The following is a 21,392-nucleotide window of genomic DNA, read 5'->3' as shown; positions in this document are numbered from 1 at the left end:
CCCAGTCGTTAAACTAGACCTCATTCGCGGTACCCATAATTAAAAATAAACACAGAGCTCACGAAATGCTTGTTCGAACGAAGAATGCACAGCTAAATCAAATTAAACAAACCAAATGTCATTTGTTTGTTGGAGAGCAAAACAAATGTAAGTCATGAAACAGTGTCGGAAAATGAATAGTCATCCTGGTCGGTTTTCTGGCGGTTCTACGAATAAAGTCTGCGCTAGCCTCGATGGTCAGCGATCGAATGTGGAAGTGGTAAACTGAAGAATACCCGTCTGTACACGCCGTGCATTGATGGAAATGGGGAAGCGCCAATACAGATGAACCGGCCAAATATAAAAGGGAATTTTTAGATGTTTCTTTTGCAGTTAGGTTTTAGATTTTAACAGAAACAAGAGAATACATATCTGTTGATTAGGTAGGTAGACCGGCAGGGGGCAGTACTCAGACCTGGGGAGTTTTATCGTGTCTTAGTGATTTTTTTTGAAAGTGAAATCCCAGGACTATTTTTTATTAATTTATTTTTTAAAAAAATACATCGGATTATTGTGATAGTGATTTTTTGTAGTAAATCTCGCATTTTCTCAACAACTCATCCTCAACGTAAGTATCATCCATATTGTTTTGCCTTGATATTGATATTTACCATTTTAAACAATGAGAAGATTATATTTTATTAGATGGTATACGGTTGGTATAATATTACATTATTTATTATATGATGTTTTGATTTTTTTCAATCAAAATAATATTCATAAATTTAATATTAGTTTTTTATCCTTAAAAACGTTAAATAAAATAATCGCAAATATATTATATATTTACAAAATTTATTATGAAAATATTGCAATTATTTTAGTATTTTTTAAAGCTTAAGGAAATTAAATTTAAAGGATTTAAGAAATATATTTTTTACTATTATAAGTAATAATTAATAAATAAATAATTATATATATATATATATATATATATATATATATGTATATATATATATATATATATATTGTTATTTATGTTATTTTGTTATCCTTAAAAACGTTAAATAAAATAATCGCAAATATATTATATATTTACAAAATTTATTATGAAAATATTTGAATTATTTTAGTATTTTTTAAAGCTTAAGGAAATTAAATTTAAAGGATTTGAGAAATATATTTTTTACTATTATAAGTAATAATTAATAAATAAATAATTATATATATATATATATATATATATATATATATGTATATATATATATATATATATTGTTATTTATGTTATTTTGTTATCCTTAAAAACGTTAAATAAAATAATCGCAAATATATTATATATTTACAAAATTTATTATGAAAATATTTGAATTATTTTAGTATTTTTTAAAGCTTAAGGAAATTAAATTTAAAGGATTTGAGAAATATATTTTTTACTATTATAAGTAATAATTAATAAATAAATAATTATATATATATATATATATATATATATATATATATATATGTATATATATATATATATATATATATATATATATATATATATATTGTTATTTATGTTATTTTGTTATCCTTAAAAACGTTAAATAAAATAATCGCAAATATATTATATATTTACAAAATTTATTATGAAAATATTTGAATTATTTTAGTATTTTTTAAAGCTTAAGGAAATTAAATTTAAAGGATTTGAGAAATATATTTTTTACTATTATAAGTAATAATTAATAAATAAATAATTATATATATATATATATATATATATATATATATAATGTTATTTATGTTATTTTGTTATCCTTAAAAACGTTAAATAAAATAATCGCAAATATATTATATATTTACAAAATTTATTATGAAAATATTTGAATTATTTTAGTATTTTTTAAAGCTTAAGGAAATTAAATTTAAAGGATTTGAGAAATATATTTTTTACTATTATAAGTAATAATTAATAAATAAATAATTATATATATATATATATATATATATATATATATATATATATATATGTATATATATATATATATATATTGTTATTTATGTTATTTTGTTATCCTTAAAAACGTTAAATAAAATAATCGCAAATATATTATATATTTACAAAATCTATTATGAAAATATTGCAATTATTTTTGTATTTTTTAAAGCTTAAGAAAATAAAATTTAAAGGATTTAAGAAATATATTTTTTACTATTATAAGTAGTAATTAATAAATAAATAATTATATATATATATATATATATATATATATATATATATGTATATATATATATATATATATATATTGTTATTTATGTTATTTTGTTATCCTTAAAAACGTTAAATAAAATAATCGCAAATATATTATATATTTACAAAATTTATTATGAAAATATTGCAATTATTTTAGTATTTTTTAAAGCTTAAGGAAATTAAATTTAAAGGATTTAAGAAATATATTTTTTACTATTATAAGTAATAATTAATAAATAAATAATTATATATATATATATATATATATATATATATATATATATATTAGCCATATAAATATAAATTAATTTAGAAAAATTATATAAAATTATTATTATACAAATATTATGTATATTTTTGCATTATTACCAAAATAATGGCTAATTACATTCAAAAAATACAGATGTCTTAAACACCAAAGAAATATTCAAATTAAAACTAAATTAGACTACTTAAACTCAAGTTAAGAATATCACTTATACACTATAGAAGTTCGTGTGGTTTGGCTCTTTTGCTTCCACGTTTCTGTGATCAGTAACTATATTTCATTTATTATAACTCATAAATTCAAATAAGCTTTATAAGTAGCGGATAAACCAATCTCCTTCATCTTAGGCCAAGATGGGAGCATCTTCCGACTAACCGATACAGTTTTTAATTTTGAGTCTAGTGTGCTCTGCCCTTTGTCTAATGTGATATTTCGAATTTAATCTACCATCACCAAGATATGTTATTTCGCGGCAACGCAAAATTGAGCTGGATATTTCGAGCTTTTAAGCTGTATTTTCCAGTCTCTAGTCTACTTGTGGATCTTATTGATTATCACTTGTACTTTTCTTATAGCGCTAAGTAGAAATATAAATTTAAAGATAAAAATCGGACAATAATATACAATGTATCAAGACATTATACACTGAAAAGAATGTTAAAAATTTATAAAATAAATTAAACATATAAGACTTATCCTGACGCAGTTATTTCCTCAATTTTTCAATAATAATGAGTCTAATTTTTCATCTATAGTAATTAGAAAATATATTTTTTAATATTTATAAAACAAGAGTAGCTAATATTCAAAAATTATGAATAGCATTGGTCTTAATACCTATTAACTAAACACTAACTATATGTACTAAATAATAAACCATTTTTAAACAATGTGAAGTCACTTAATCGTCTTCTTCAGAAAAAAATATTGCATATATTTCAGTTATTCGTAAAATGACATTATATAAATGCAAGGCCACAGCAGCAATAAACCAGTTAAAAGACTCTCGATTTATGCAGGATTTTTTCGAGATCTTATTTTTTACCATTCACCTATAAAAGTCCAGATCTTAAAAACATGTATATAACTTAAATGTGTGTCAAGAATGCACTTTTTGGTTGACCATATTTGCAATTATTTAAATTACGCCTACACTAATTTTAAATGTCTGTATTTTATTTATATATATAACAACATCTAATCATGCTAAATGAATATTTAACTGGTGACATTATATAACATAATAGATTACAATCAAAACATAGTTAATTGGTCACCTCTCCAAAATCATAAAGGTCAATCTGGTTGCTCTTAAACTATTTTCTATGTTATTTTTCATTTTATGTTGATGATGACTATTGTTAGTAACAAATAGAAAGTCTAGGATATCTCTTTTTCGACTCCATATGCATTTTCACTCAATGTCTTCAAGTATCTAAATCCTTTGTTCTTTATTTTTGAAACATATGTTAACAATAATATTAAATCATTTGATGATGTTAGATATAAATTATTTCACGAAAAAACATTAATTAATACGTTTGAATCGCAAAATATTTCAGATAGTATCATTGATCTAACATAAGTCATCACATTTTGTTGAGCCAATACTAATCTGAATATAATGACAATATTGGAAGTTATTTCACGTGTCTAAATAAACCTAGTTCTTATCAACCGTTTGAAAGTTTTCACGCGTTAACTACTTCTTTTTGGATTGCTATTGAATGTTTGGTTGAAATTTTCCTTAACCAAATATGATTTTGGTTGTTTCTATAGCATTAAACCTAGAAACTAATTTTAACTTATAGTAAATTATTGTTACATTTTATCTTAAAACTTGTTTATTTTCAATTTTCTTTCTGGACTTATTTATTTGTGTCAAATATCTTTTCTTGTAACTACCTATATATAAAATCTGCAAGCAAATATCATATAGTCTCTTCTGAGAAAGTTTTGTGGGTCCAAAGCGAACTTTTTTGCAATATATGAGCATTTTTATTGATTTCAATATTTTTTTCCAACATAATGGTGACATACTGTGTATTTAGGACAGAATTTTCATGGAAGAATAAGTTGGTAGATCTATTTTTCTGATATGAAGCAATTTTTAATTAGGGTTTTGTTACATTTTATATCATTTTTGAACAAAATTTAAAAGAATCAATTTCTTTGATTAATTGATCTATGATCGAACAGTTGACAAGATAGTAAACAACTAATATGGCTGCAAGTTTAGAGATACTTCATAGACATGCTTGCCAATATGTCATGTAAATTCAACTAACAAAATTTTTGACATCCCCGTATGCCCATTGGCATATATCATGCCCATTTCTAGCAAAGCTTTTCTCATGTCCAGATTTTCCGGTTAGATAGTTAACTGTTTAACCATTTAGATTTTGGCGTAATGTTTTCTAATATATAGCTTCAACTAACAGTTTAAAGCAAGTATCACTTTGTGCTCGCGTTAGCAAGATAAAACTATGGGCACCAATCAGTGATGGTTGATTTTTCTCAGGCGCTATAACATTACAACATGCTTCAAAATAATTGTCTAACTCTAACTCATCTATCGACTGAGAAAATAATAAAGTTTTTCCACAAAATATAAAATTGTGAAAAATAATTTACAATACACTATGTCATTTACTCAGCGAAATCTCCTTGCTCTTTGAAAATGTAGAGTCGATTTAGAATTGTGAAAATTGTTGTGTTTCACATGAATAAACAGTAAAGAATTTAATGAATCGAGCTTTCATTTGGATTGAAAAGGAAAAGGTCAACATAGGTTGCTCGAACTTGGCCAAATCGCTAGTACTGCCTCAACTAATATGATTAAAAAACGTCCAAAACATAGTTTTGATATCACATCAACGCTAGACCACAAATATATTTAATAGTTCGTTAAAATTTGAGGTAGTTTGACTAGTATTTGATCCGCTCTCTACAATATTCTCTTAATGGTCCAAAGCTGACTCCAGAAGGGGCTTGCGAAGCTAACTTAAGAAATCTTAAATATTCCACTGTAATGAAATTATGGTTTTACCAGAAAACTGGTAAAAACACACCGATTAAAATTAAAAAATGTAAATGAATAAATTCGCTTAAAATCAAAACCGCAATCACTTTTCCCCCAACCTTATGTTTCGAAAAAAACTCATTGATATGACCATATGAATTTTTCATTAGATGTGACATTATAGGTCACACCGGGGAGTTTCCAACCGATACGTTACGTTGCATTTCATTTTTCTACCAGAATATTTTATATAAACTTTCATTAAATTAGAAAAAAATAGTCAACAACAAAAAATTAGTGATTAATCCTTCAAAAGAGAAACTGGTAGCACAATATGATAATGAGCCAATGTCGTGAATAATTACATAGTTTAGCCGAATTTATTCATTTCTTGTACGATAGGAATTTACGCTACAATTTGGTGAACCCATACCAAACGTTTAGCACCGGTAAGGTATTATTTTAAGCTAATTAATCTTAAAAAACAATCCACGCTATAAAACGGCAGAACCTACTTAGCATTCAATTTATTTTTCAGACAATTCAACGTCGGCAAGCGTTGGTAATTAATTTTTATCTCGCGTTTTAGTCGATTCTTTACATAAAAGCCCGTTTTCATGCCATAACATATCGTCGATTCTCTCACAACAATGGCACGGCAGTTTAATAAAAGAAGAATAATTCCGACTAGAGAAACTAACAGCGAGCGAATTATATAGACACGTTTATTATATTTATATAAAGGTTAAATAAAAACTAACCGCTCATTAACTTATATTTAACCATTTCGTTTAATTTAATTGTTTTTAAACGGGCATTTTATTAAAATGATTTATTATTATTTGTTATGTGTTTTTAAAAGAAATTTTGAGTCAAAGAATACTTTACGTATGCTGGTTAACTCAAGTACGAAAAAGCTCATAATTTTAATATATTTTAATTTAAATTGACTTATGTATTAATATATACGTTAGTCTTCTTAGTTATCTTGCTTTGGTTTCCTCTCTTCTAAAACATTTCTATGATGCATTCATTCCAGTTTTACTTAAGGCACTCTTTGATTTTTCTCCTCTCTGTCCTTGCTTCCCACGTCTTCTTTATTCGTCTTATGTCCCCCATGCGCTGTCATGTCGCGTATGCCCAACTTATATTACGTATTCTTCAACTAATAATGCACAATATTGTAGTATTTTCTCATTTATTTACTCCTTATCCCTACCATATTTGTTATATCCCTAACTCGTCTGAGATATTCCACTGCCACTTGTGTCCTATTTTTATCTCTCTTTGACAGTGCCCAATATGTTTGGGTTGATCTGTAAGTTGTTTTATACAATTTCGTTTTAGTTTTACTTGATATTTCCTATTGTTAATGTATTTGGTATTTATAGCGAAGTACAAATTCAATTCTGACATTCATTTCCATCTCCAGGCTTCCATTAATTTCGATGCCTTAATAGATACTCAGATACTCTAAATGCTTGTATTTGTTCTTTTTCAACACACCCATGGCATAGCTCTCCCATCACCATGACCTTCCTTTTGCCATATTCCATATTTTATATTCCATCATTTTAAGATTTTCTGTAGCTGTTCGGACTGATCAGTTTTTCTCCATATTTTTGTACCCTATATGTAGTCCTGTTTTGTTTATTTGATATTTCTTAATTGTTTGGCTTTAATATTAATGTAATCTATTCCAAAAACAATATATAAGGAAATGTTGAAGAAAAATATATTTTGAGCTTTATGTACTAGCCTGTAATAGGGAATGTGACAAAATCTACAAAATATATTTAGAGGAAAAACTGATTTTAACACGAATGAAAGAAATACTGACGTTTTGAAAAATATGAAATTTATGTTTGTACCAGGGCTGGTGTTTGTACTAAGACCCTTATATTATCAACAGATACAGATATATTTAGAATAACATATGCAATGCCGATTTTCTCGATTTGGAGAATAAGAAGTTACTATTAGTAACTTTCAGTAGCACAGACCTGATCTATCATTATGCAAATCAAGAAAATTCGTCGCGATTTAATCATTACTATGTAAATATCTGTCGGCCATAATAACATTTTCTTGATTTTCTTACTCTAACAATATATTCAAAACTTTCTTCCAAATAATTACGTCGTTATTATTGTATTTTAGTTCTACGTAACATTAACCCAATGCTCACTTAACTTATTTGCCTATATTTTCGCTTAAGCTTCTTAACTTTGTGGATATTGCTAAAATACAAAGGCTAAAGATTTTTTACATTAAATATCATGATATTCATTCAGGTCACATGATATTAAAATAGTGTTGGGACTTTTTTAAAAACTTTCTTTTACTTCTTATCTCTGTTCTTTAACTTCTCTCACTTTATTTTAAATCTATGCTCATCTCTCAAAATATATCCGCTCACACATTCAATCGAAATCTGCTCTTCTTCTCTATTCTCCTCAACAAATATATTGCAGCGCCTCTAAAGCTCGTTTTCTTCAGCATAAAACTCATTTCCCCATTTATTTGTGGTTATACTGAGTTATGACGAACTCAATGTAAATAATATTAAGATTTTAAGAAATATATATATAATAGACTTTCGCATTCATAACTTAATATTGAGATGTGTTTATTTCATTAACTCAAAACATTAACAATGTCTTTGCATTGTACATTAAATAGTTAAATAATCTATATAATAAATTCATATATAAAATATAAAATAATGTATAGGTATAATAATAAATATCAATCGATATATTAAAAGTTCTTCGGTTTTTTTAGATAAATTCTACATAACACTCCCATAGCAAAGTTCGTCGAATTTTCTATGAACTAAAATATAAATGTTGTAAAAAATCAAATGTTGAATGAATGTATCTATTGTTCATCGAATAAACAAAGTTTGCATTTACTGGTTCATTTTCGCCACTTCTTTCGATATATTTATAATGTCACTTGCTGTCTGCTTGTTGCTTCTGCTTGCTATTGTTACAATATCAAGGTCACAATTGTTAGCTGTTCTATTTGAAAAGTATCGCATGTATATAATAAATAAAGGATTGGTCCCATAACACGCCTATTTTATTTATCTTATAGTTTCATATTTATCCTCCCATCTCAAGAGATCTCAAGATAGACAGTATTCTAATAATACTAAATCAGCTTTTAATCAGTTGGCTTCAACAGGGATGTTAATTACTAATTTTAGCTACTAAGCAATATAAGAGGGCGATAAAAGCTTGAGCTATGCCTAAGAAGACTATTTTCCTTTAAAGCAATTATAATTATATTAATTAGTAACGTAATATATTCAATGATTGACTCATATATTTTGATATTTAATGCATAATATTTAAAAAAAAACCTTAACAAAAATGTCCTCTCTTTAGTATTACATCATTATGTAACTGGTCATAAATACAATCCATCCTTGAATGGATTCTATACGGATATGGTCATATTCTTTATAACTAGTAACCATTTTATGCCAATGATATCCATCAATAACTAGAAAATTGTCTAAGATTTATTAACAATATTTGTTTTAATTACACAGAAAAGCTAGAGGTAATAGGCTAGTGCTACTAAATTTAAAGTTGTAATAACTAAAACGAGTAAATTTTACCAAATATGGCTTTCCGATATTACCATATGTATACAATAACAATTACTAGAAAAACTAAAACAAGAAATATGAAAAATCAGAAAAAATATAAAGAGATGAGAAATCAAGCACTACCCAACATGTTTTGCTAATATTATAGTTTAAAATAACAAACTAATCAATATATTTTAACGAAGGTATAAATAAATGTCTTAATCTTTACAATCTGTGACATTTTACAATAAGAGGCACACCTTAGTTTAAAAAATACATACATATATAAATAATATAAAATGCATATATAATAAATCAAATGATGTTTCTTTTGTAACATTTGTCGAGGGATTTAAGGTCATTCTAGTTTGTCTATATCTTGAATATTAAACGAAAGACTGCATTCTATGCAAGACTGGTTATTGTGTAAGTCTGTTATTAAGTCCATTGACTTCGGTAACATTTTGATGATGTTATAATAAAATAGCATCTGCGGAATACAAATGTCCTAGCTGCTAGTTCGAGTCACCATATAGACGAATTGTACGAAATAAACTAAAAATAAATGTGTTATTGGGAAATCTTATTCAAGAAATTTTTAGTTTAATTTTTTTTTTGCTTTTATTTATTAATATAATATTATAAATCGTTGCCGACTATCTTACCATTTATCTCTATCGTAACTTAAAGCTAAATACTTATCTGGAAAAACCCATTTACCCTTACATAGGGTTTGATAAAATAAAAAGATTTTTCTTCATGCCTTGTCTCCGAGGTCCCGGTGTAAGTAATTGTTCCTATAGTATCTATATGCATCCATAGTACTTCTCAAGACTTAATTTTGAAATACTTATATTATGTTTATATTACTTCTTGCAGAATATCGGCATAACTGAATACATTAGCCAATATAGGTTTTAATATTTGCTTGTACAAAAGCAACTTAATATGTACGAATAATTTAGATTTTCTTCCAAATAATCAATATATTTTTTTGTATTTTTAACTGACTTCCAAATAAGAGAAGGTTCTATGTTCGGCTGTATATTTTTTGAATGTGAAAAATTTTTTATTCGAAAGAGACAAAAATAATATAATTTTGTGACATACGGAAAAAATTAAATTACCAAAAAAAAACAAATCTAAATTAATATAACTGTTTGTAGTAGTAGTAGAATATAAAATATGTGTAGTAGATAGGTTAAATAAGGTTTTTGTTTGTTTTTGTATAGTTGTTGCAACGATTATTATGTACATATTTTATATTAAAATGTTGTTTTGTGTTAAAAATCTTTGATTAAAAAGTTTGATTATTTTTTAATTTTTAGTGAGCCCTTTATTTATTTTTTGAAGTCGGTTCAATTTTTTTTTAATATTTAATAATTTGAGTTTTGCCTGAAGATTAATATCAAAATACTTAGCATAGTTACTGTATGGAATAATAGTATTATTTAAATTTATTGCTATATGAACAGTGTGGTTGTAGGTGAACTCAATATGTACTGATTTACTGATGCCTAAGTCCACTTGATTATATTATTACTTGAGTCTTGCAGTTTTTGGTAAATTAATTATATATAACCAATCATAATTGATCATATCATCATAAATTGCTTATTTTTTGTTTCTATCGCCGGTAATATAATCTAATTTAAAACAGGAAAACAAAATACGGTAACAAATGAAACAAATTCAATAAATATCAACAATATATATTGCACGTAAACAATTACATACCGTAAAATACGAGATAACTTTGAAGAAAACAAGACAGATATTTAGGTTGCTATTTATATTTCTGTCCTTGGCAGCACAATTGTTTTCAGACGCCTTCTGAGGCTTTCATTGAAAATTTCGAGTTATTAAAATTAACCTCATTCGGAACATTTTGTAATTCGAGATCGATTCCTGTTATTTAAAGTTGTTTATAAAAAAATTAATTAACTCGTCAAGATTTTCCTGTCATTACTTTTCGTAACTTGGTGGCAAAGCGACGTCCCACAACACTGTAAAGAACTGATATAACGAATTCATTCTTGACCGCCAATATCGATTGTTGTAATAGAAAATATGTATCAATTGTGAAAACTGTGTATAATATCTACGCACATGACTAATCATGGATATATGTTTATCAGCCCGAAACATATGTCTTCCAACATGAGTCAACAAGGTAAAATCAAATTACGTTCGAAACAGGTATTTTGGAGTTACTTTAATCACAATGGAAAAAACTGATAAGAAAATTGCCTTCAACAAACGGAAAAGTGCAAGGAGAATATTTAGATATTCTGCGAGAAACATAAATAGCAACCCTCGTATGCTATGCTCCTCAGTTCTCAGCGAAATTTAAAAAAATGATCTCAAATTATGAAATTATAAAACAAGATTTGAAGAAATCGAGACATAACCTCAATTATACATTTTCGTTCGCCCGATCATGTGTCGAACAAAACTGTTGGTAATCCTTGTTCGTATCTACATTTAACAGATGGCCATTAATTGGAAAGGAACTGTGCCTGTTAAAATTACGAGACGTATAAACGCTGTTGATATTATAAGATGGTATTTGTAAATAATAACTCTTAATAAGAACGAGCCAAGAACCTATGCTATGAATGTAATATTACGCAAAGGATGTATTCCCATTTAACTAGTGCTTTAGGTTTGTGGGAAAAAATGTATTTTCTTTTAGTGTAGAATTAATTTTTTAAATTATTTGTTATGTTGTGGTTGCCGACTAACCTACAATAAGCTTAATAGTAATAAGCTCTTAGTTTAGGTTTTAGTAATGTTTATGTATGAGCTGCAATACTTTAATATTAACATGCCTCCTTGCTATTCTCTTGATTTCTTCAGTGGCAATGGGTATCCGAAGGTCCAGAATTAAATTGCTTAGGTACATATAGGTTTTATTACTTGCTTGTTTAATTGTAATCTATAATGTACTAATACGCGTGATTTTCTTCCAATTAGCTAATACATTTTCCGATATTTTCTTTTCTTTTTAACATATTCTTTTCAGCGAAGTTGTGCATCTTGAGTTACTCCGATATAGTTAGCGTTGTTGCTATATGGAATCATAGTATTCTTTATTGTTATTGGTATTTGCGCGGTCTGATTATAGGTGAATGGTCACTGGCCTGTTGTAATTTTCGGATTACATCTTCGCTATCGTCTTCGAATCAAAGTATCATCAGAAAACGTATCCATCGTGATATATTCTATTTGTAGTATACTTCATGTGTAAATTAGGTAAAAAATTGGCCTCAATATACCTCCTTGTGTTACATCTGCTTTAGCTTCTTTTCTTGTAGAGTACGCTTCCTCTTGTTTGACTATAGACATTGGGAATGTGATATAAGATTTTAATAGTAATATTTTCTGTAGCTTACGAATGGGACCTAATTGTTCTGCTTAGGCTTTTTCACTGACATCTGTGTTATTCTATGATCCTAATCAACTTGTGAATGTTTGTCAATAAACCTTAACTGGTGTCTTGGTATTTGCAATTATGTAACTTTCTTTACAATGTATTGCAATAATTTGTATGTAAAATAACTATAACAAATTTATTTCGATGTATATAAAATACATAATTGTGACACAATAACAGGTCAATTGAAAAGTCCCCGGCCTGACGATAGATGACGGATCATCAGTTTGTGAATTATAGCATTTTCTGTTATTGTCAAACAATTGATAGAAGGAATTTCGCGTGTTAATAAAATATTGCTTTGTGAAAGAAAAAAATACAGTTGAAGCAAACGCCAAGTGTTGATGCCGAATTTCCGGACACTGCCCTAGGAAAATCAGCCATCAAAGGATGCTAAATTTAAACGTGATGAAATGAGCACCGAAGACGCTGAACACAGTGACGAAACATTTTAAAAAATCCACAAAATGATTTCGAATGACCGTAAATTGAAATTGAATGAAATAGCAGACACTCTAAAGATATCAACTGAACGTGTACATCATTCATTCACGAATATTTTGGTATGAGAAAGCTGAGAAAGTAAACGATGAGTTGATGATTCGTAGCAGTGTTTGAAGATGATCAAGCATAATAAACCCGAGTTTTTGCATCGATATGTGACAATGGATGAAACATGGCTCCATCATTTCACTCCAAAGTTTAATCGACAGTTATCCGAGTGGACTGCACACGATAAACCCGCTCCAAACCGTGGGAGAATACAACAGTCGGCTGGCAACGTTATGGCGTCTGTATATTGGGATACGCATGCATTTCAACTACCTTGAAAAAGGAAGGACCATGAACAGCGACTGTCATATAGCGTTATTGGCTCGTTTGAAGGACAACATTGCGAAAAAAGGCCGCATTTGAAGAAAAAGAAACTGTTGCTTCACCGAGACAATACACCGTGGCACAAGTCAGTGAAAACGATGGCAAAAATCCATGAATTGGGCTTCGAATTGCTCCCTCATGCACCGAATTCTCCAGATCTGGCCCCAGCGACTATATCCAGATCTCAAAATAATGCTCGCTGGGAAGAATTTTTTGTCGAATGAAGAGGTGATCGCCGAAACTGAGGCCTATTTTGAAGCAAAGGGCAAATTGTACTACAAAAATGTTATTTAAAAGTTGGAGGGTCATCAGTGTATTACCCCTGAAGGGAATTATGTTGAATAAAAAAAACTAATTTTGTAAAAAAAATATTTTACTATGGTAGGTCGCGGACTTTTCAATTGACCTGTAAATGTGCTAGCGATTATGTAATGTCAAATAAGTGTACCACATTATGAAAAGCCATATGAACATATATTTTTATTAAATTAGTTATAGATTTTTTGGATATCTAGATAAGTGTTTTATTGTTATATTGGGGAATACAAATAATTTTATATCAGACACAAAATAACATTAGGTTGGGGAAAAAATTATATTGGATTTTCCTAATAAATTGCTTTTAAGTCGCATATCTCTAGTCTATAGCTTATGAACAATACGTAATTGTTATGCATAGGTTTTTTTACTGAAATCTGTTATTCTATGAGCTTGATCAATTGAATGTTTGTTAACAAACCCAAACTGATCGGTTGGTACTAGGTTTTTCTGTCTATAATGTGCTAATTAATTAAAATTAGTCGGCGAATATTTTCCTCTACCAAATACTAATGTTTATATAAAAGTTTTTTTCACAGTTATTTCCGTATGTAGAACAAGTGAACATCGTCGGTAGATCTTTTTCTATCTCCATCAATAACCGCGGCGTAATGGCTTGACAGTAATCGTCCGACTGCAGAACGTGAAAGTTTGGGAAAGAACGGACCGAGGGAAAACGTCTCCATTTCTTTCTTGATTGTCTTCAAGCGCTATAAATTTGTACAATGAATAAATGCTGGTCATCGTTTGTATGTAGATAATTTTCCGAAGACCGCTGGGTCATATATTATATATCGGAAATGTTCCGGTTATTGAAGGGGATAGATTATTTAAGCGAATTGAAATTGTATAACAGAATGTTCATTAAATTCCGTCATTCAACGGCGGCAGCGTTATAACCGTTGCAGTGCTGCATAATCTCCAAAAATGAATAACTACCAGAAAAATCTAACTAAACTATTTTTTGTTGGAAAAATAGCAATGATAAAATAATTCCTAAATTCAAATATATTAGACCTCCTACTGTAGCGATAGACGCGTTTTCGAATCCTGCTGGGGCATGGTCGTAAATTTATGTATGTGATTGTTTAAATATTTGTGAATATTCTAGGCAAGAGTGTAAAATCCGACAAGGAAAATTATCCCAATCACGCCAGTAACCAGGCTGGGTAAGACCGGATGTCTTCTGGGATGATTTCTAAAGTTGGTCGCTAGCCAGTCGTTAGGCTTAATGCTGAGGACCATGGTTCAGAGCCCACGTTAAACTTAAGGCCCAGTCCAGATAAACCCATAGTTGGTAAAAGGAGACTTTAAAATATATATATATATATATATATATATATATATATATAAGTATATATATTAGAATTCTATATAACTATATTTAATAAGAAAACACTACTACTTTTCGTTGGGTAATCTCATAACAATAATAAATAATGTTGCACTATACTAGTCTACATTTACTTTTAAAATCATAAGATTTATCTCAATTTGAATGAACTCTTATATGTTTTAACAACACCATTTGTGTGATGTAGAAAAATCCAAGAGATTTAGAAGAAAAATTTGATTTCCTCTACCTTTACCTTTCCTTCACACTGCAAAAATACAATTTAAAAATTGAATTGAACATAAATTAACTATAGCAAATTTATTTAGATGTACATAAAATACATAACTATTACACAATAATGTATTACTTACTATGTAATGTAAAACGAAAAAGCAACATTATGAATCACTAAATGAACATATTTGTTTGTTAAATGAGTTTTATTAAATTAATATTAGGTTGAGTACAAACTAATTTGGCTAACCAACAAACTTGGGTTTCCTTAATAAATAGTTTCAAAGTCTCTGGTCATCTCAGTCATTACTTAATGACGTCACATTATAACGCATTTGAATGGTAACAGTACCTAGATCTTTTAGACATAAAAGTAGAGTTATTAGTTTACGCCGTCAACAGTTATTGTGGTTTAAAACTCGAGATTCCAGAAAGTAATTTTCGTTAATTTTGTTTTTTGTGCGTTCGAAAAGAAAACATTCACCGCCAGTTTAGAGTGGTGAGTGCTTGTGTGATTGTCAGTGTGAGACTTCGATTGGCTGCTTTCGTTTCGAAAATTTAAAAATTAAAGGTGAACCCTACCATCAATAGTCAATCCTTACTAAAATGTCGAGGCAGATCGACATATTTCATTTTGTGGAATGCTGGGGAACTGAGCTTCAACTATAAAATAATATTGAACTATTTTTACCAAAGATTAGACACCAAAAGAAGCTCAAAACCATAAGAATTCCAGCACAGAAGAGTTCCATATGAATTAACAGTGAATCAAATGTTTCACCGAGTTTTCATTTGTGAATCGTTGCTGAAACGAAACGAAATCGAGTCATTTTTGAAACAAATGATTATGGAGAATGAAAATTGGATCATATACGACACTAATGTGCGAAAAAAAATTGTGGCCGAAGACTGGAGAAGTTTCACAGCGATTGCAAAGTCTAAAGAATTAACGCGAAAGAAGATGATGCTAAGTGTATGGTGGGATTGGAGAGGAATTGTTCGCCATATTGCCCTGACTTTGTTCCGTTAAACTGCCTATTGTTCCGGATTCTTGACAATCTGCCATTCACATGGAATGAGAAATCTCGGTCTGCAGTAATAGAATTGTGGTTTTACCAGAAAAGTGGCAAAATTCAGCCATGATCAGATCGAAAAATGTTTAATTGATTAATTTTGAAATTTGTGTAAGTTTACTTTGAAGATCGTGAAGAAAACGGTTTTATTTTTTCCCAAGCCGTTATATAACTCATAAAGTAATTTGCACTTATACATTTGAAACGTCAGACACTACTATGATCAAAAATAGTGGGACGTAAAAATATTGATGTTTTTCATTCTTAATTACATTAGTCGGTCCGATTATCCCGAATTACAAACCGATAACTTGTTTTTCTCATTATCATAATCCATCTTGTGACACAAAATTATTTGTTCAAAAATTCATAATTATTCACACCGACATTTCGTTATGATAACTCGCTTCGGATTCGATCAAAGAAGGCTTTACAGACCGTTGCTGTAGACACCAATACAAGGTAGAGAAAAAGTGTTGGAAAAAGGGAGAAAATAGAAAACAAAACCTATAAATGGATTGTATCATAAAGAGGGCTAGAGTATATATAAATCACATGTAATCAATCACGTGAAAGGTGGATTCATTCTAAACTTTCAACACCAACAATCTTAACAGAATGTCTCAATATCGAGTCATATAAAAAAGTGAAGAATAAACTTAAACACTTAATAAAACGTGTGTGTTGTTGTTTGTTTTGTGTTTGTATTGTTTGTATTTGTATTGTTTCTCTTCTGATTTGCCGCGTCTTGTCCAGTAACTGTATAGCTTTCACCTTGCTATGATTTAGCAACCGTATTTCATGTTTTAAGACGAAATCCTGGACCTCTGTCTATTCATTTGACTCCAACGTCATCGTGCAACTCCTCTTTGGGTACGTAGCGATAAACATTAGTAATTAATCGAAAAACTTTTTTTTTGGTTTGACGTTTTAGAGCAACCCCATATTTAAATCATATAGATCCAAATTGACTATATGATCTTCTTGATTTTAGATCAAGTTGAGAGTATCTTCCGACTAACTAATACAGTTGTTTGGCTTTGAGTTTAATCATTTTGTTTTCAATTTAACCTACTATCGAGATTTCCAACTTTATAATCACTATTCAACTGATTCTGCTTGAGGAATCGGGCATCCATCAAGTGATATAATTAGTTTCTTGTTACTTCGCCGCAGCGCAAAATTAACATGGGCAGACTTGAAGATATTAAGCTGTATTAGTCCATTTATAGATCTCGCTACTTGTATTTTTTCTACAGCCTTAGACAGAGATACATCTTTTGCCATTATAACTGTATCGTTGGCAAATGTTCCAAGTACTGTTTCTTTTATTGTTGGGATATGAGCAGTACAGAGCAGATACTGGGGTGATCCCTAGAAACTTCCTTGTGGAATGCCAGCTGAAATAGGTTTAAGTGTTGAGAATGCCCCTCCATGCGAGATTCTAAATTTTCTTGCGCTTTAGAATGTATGAAAAAAGAACGAAATAACTTTTTCCCTAAGCCATTATATATTTTAAAAGTAATTTCCGCTTATATATTTGAAACACCATTAAAAATAATGGAACTTTACTGAACTTAATTTTAGTCGATTCAATAATCCAGAATTATAAACTGACAATTTATTTTTCTCATTATGATAACGTATTGTGTCACACAGCATTGTCTTTTCCTTCAAAACTCCATTCACAATATTCCTGAACTACCCTAATCGCATGACTTAATTCTGTCGGACTTTCATCGTAAAATTTTGACAGAAGAAGGCTTTAAAGACAGTAGTTCTAGAAACGAAGAGAAACAAGAAAAATATGTTGGTGAAGGGAGGAAATAAAAACTATTTGAATTTAATATCACAAAGAAAAACTACAATTCGATAGTATCATAAAGAGCGTCAGAGTATACAGAAATTACAACGTAATCAATCACGTGAAAGATATTTCATTCTAAACTTTCAACACCAACAATCTTATACGGAATGTCTCAATATCGAGTCATATAAAAAAGTGAAGAATAAACTTAAACACTTAATAAAACGTGTGTGTTTTGTTTCTCTTCTGATTTGCCGCGTCCTGTCCAGTAACTGTATAGCTTTCATCTTGCTATGATTTAGCAACCGTATTTCATGTTTTAAGACGAAATCCTGGACCTCTGTCTATTCATTTGACTCCAACGTCATCGTGCAACTGCTCTCTGGGTACGTAGCGATAAACATTAGTAATTAATCGAAAAACTTTTTTTTGGTTTGACGTTTTAGAGCAACCCCATATTTAAATCATATAGATCCAAATTGACTATATGATCTTCTTGATTTTAGATCAAGTTGAGAGTATCTTCCGACTAACCAATACAGTTGTTTGGCTTTGAGTTTAATCATTTTGTTTTCAATTTAACTGATTTTTCAACTGATTCTGCTTGAGGAATCGGGCATCCATCAAGTGATATAATTAGTTTCTTGTTACTTGCCGCAACGCAAAATTAACATGGACAGACTTGAAGCTATTAAGCTGTATTAGTCCATTTATAGATCTCTCTACTTGTATTTTTTCTACAGCCTTAGACAGAGATACATCTTTTGCCATTATAAGTGTATCGTTGGCAAATGTTCCAAGTACTGTTTCATTTATTGTTGGGATATGAGCGGTACAGAGCAGATACTGGGGTGATCCCTAGAAACTACCTTGTGGAATTCCAGCTGAAATAGGTTTAAGTGTTGAGAATGCCCCTCCATGCGAGATTCTAAATTTTCTTGAGCTTTAGAATGTATGAAAAAAGAACGAAATAACTTTTTACCTAAGCCATTATATATTTCAAAAGTAATTTCCGCTTATACATTTGAAACACCATTAAAAATAATGGAACTTTACTGAACTTAATTTTAGTCGATTCAATAATCCAGAATTATAAACTGACGATTTATTTTTCTCATTATGATAACGTATTGTGTCACACAGCATTGTCTTTTCCTTCAAAACTCCATTCATAATATTCCTGAACTACCCTAATCGCATGACTCAATTCTGTCGGACTTTCATCGTAAAATTTTGATAGAAGAAGGCTTTAAAGATAGTAGTTCTAGAACCGAAGAGAAACAAGAAAAAATGTTGGTAAAGGGAGGAAATAAAAACTATTTGAATTTAATATCACAAAGAAAAACTACAATTCGATAGTATCATAAAGAGCGTCAGAGTATACAGAAATTACAACGTAATCAATCACGTGAAAGATATTTCATTCTAAACTTTCAACACCAACAATCTTATACAGAATGTCTCAATATCGAGTCATATAAAAAAGTGAAGAATAAACTTAAACACTTAATAAAACGTGTGTGTTTTGTTTCTCTTCTGATTTGCCGCGCCTTGTCCAGTAACTGTATAGCTTTCACCTTGCTATGATTTAGCAAACGTATTTCATGTTTTAAGACGAGATCCTGGACCTCTGTCTATTCATTTGACTCCAACGTCATCGTGCAACTCCTCTTTGGGTACGTAGCGATAAACATCAGTAATTAATCGAAGAACTTTGTTTTAGGTGCGTTGGGTTACTAGTTGGCTTAACGTTTTAGTACAACCCCATATTTAAATCATATAGGTCCAAATTGACTATATGATCTTCTTGATTTTAGATCAAGTTGAGAGTATCTTCCGACTAACTGATACAGTTGTTTGGCTTTGAGTTTAATCATTTTGTTTTCAATTTAACTGATTTTTCAACTGATTCTGCTTGAGGAATCGGGCATCCATCAAGTGATATAATTAGTTTCTTGTTATTTCGCCGCAACGCAAAATTAACATGGGCAGACTTGAAGATATTAAGCTGTATTAGTCCATTTATAGATCTCGCTACTTGTATTTTTTCTACAGCCTTAGACAGAGATACATCTTTTGCCATTATAACTGTATCGTTGGCAAATGTTCCAAGTACTGTTTCTTTTATTGTTGGGATATGAGCGGTACAGAGCAGATATTGGGATGATCCCTAGAAACTACCTTGTGGAATTCCAGCTGAAATAGGTTTAAGTGTTGAGAATACCCCTCCATGTGAGATTCTAAATTTTCTTGCACTTTAGAATGTATGAAAAAAGAACGAAATAACTTTTTCCCTAAGCCATTATATATTTTAAAAGTAATTTCCGTTATATATTTGAAACACCATTAAAAATAATGGAACTTTACTGAACTTAATTTTAGTCGGTTCAATAATCCAGAATTATAAACTGACAATTTATTTTTCTCATTATGATAACGTATTGTGTCACACAGCACTGGTTTTTCCTTCGAAACTCCATTCGTAATATTCCTGAACTACCCTAATCGCATGACTCAATTCTGTCGGACTTTCATCGTAAAATTTTGACAGAAGAAGGCTTTAAAGACAGTAGGTCTAGAAACGAAGAGAAACAAGAAAAAAATGTTGGTAAAAGGAGGAAATAAAAACTATTTGAATTTAATATCACAAAGAAAAACTACAATTCGATAGTATCATAAAGAGCGTCAGAGTATACAGAAATTACAACGTAATCAATCACGTGAAAGATATTTCATTCTAAACTTGCAACACCAACAATCGTATACGGAATATCCCAACATCGGGTCATATAGAAAGACAAATCTTTCTCTCTCTTGAACAATCGTAAACAACCCAGTGCCAGCACGTCTCCAGGATGGTAATTAAAGAAAACTATAAATAACCCAGAATTTCGTCACATTTTCAATTTAAATGGAAGTTGCACAAACGTTCAACCTTTACGGGCGCCGGCGAAAGTAGGAAAAAACACCACAACGCCGCATCTATAGTGCAAAAAACCATACGGAATACTCCAGCGCGATTAACCATATCGTAACAACATATTGAAACGGTCTTTCGACGATGTAACACGAGATTTTGACATTTGTATCAGCGCAGTTCAGATGGTGAATTAATGACCATCGCCCCCCGATACATTTAGGCTAAGAATTTAGAAATAATAATATATATTTTTGCGGTTTCCGTTAGATCGCTGTTATATAAC

At 29.5% G+C, this 21,392-nt stretch overlaps 1 protein-coding gene across 1 annotated transcript in view; it reads left to right on the top strand.

Moving 5' to 3' along the window:
* The first annotated feature begins 352 nt into the window (after nt 1-352).
* Nucleotides 353-21,392, top strand: part of LOC143200669 (uncharacterized) — a 67,070-nt gene continuing 46,030 nt past the window's right edge. The window contains exon 1 of the mRNA XM_076411220.1: nt 353-422. The gene's annotated coding sequence lies outside the window, so the exon portion shown is untranslated. The remainder of the gene's footprint in view (nt 423-21,392) is intronic.

This window comes from Rhynchophorus ferrugineus, unplaced genomic scaffold (assembly GCF_030347505.1).
Source record: "Rhynchophorus ferrugineus isolate W39M unplaced genomic scaffold, kcgeb_rfMv2 rfM8, whole genome shotgun sequence".
In the NCBI taxonomy this organism is placed as follows: domain Eukaryota; kingdom Metazoa; phylum Arthropoda; class Insecta; order Coleoptera; family Curculionidae; genus Rhynchophorus; species Rhynchophorus ferrugineus.
Note: the sequence above shows the minus strand (reverse complement) of the source record. Positions and strands in the feature narration are given on the sequence as shown.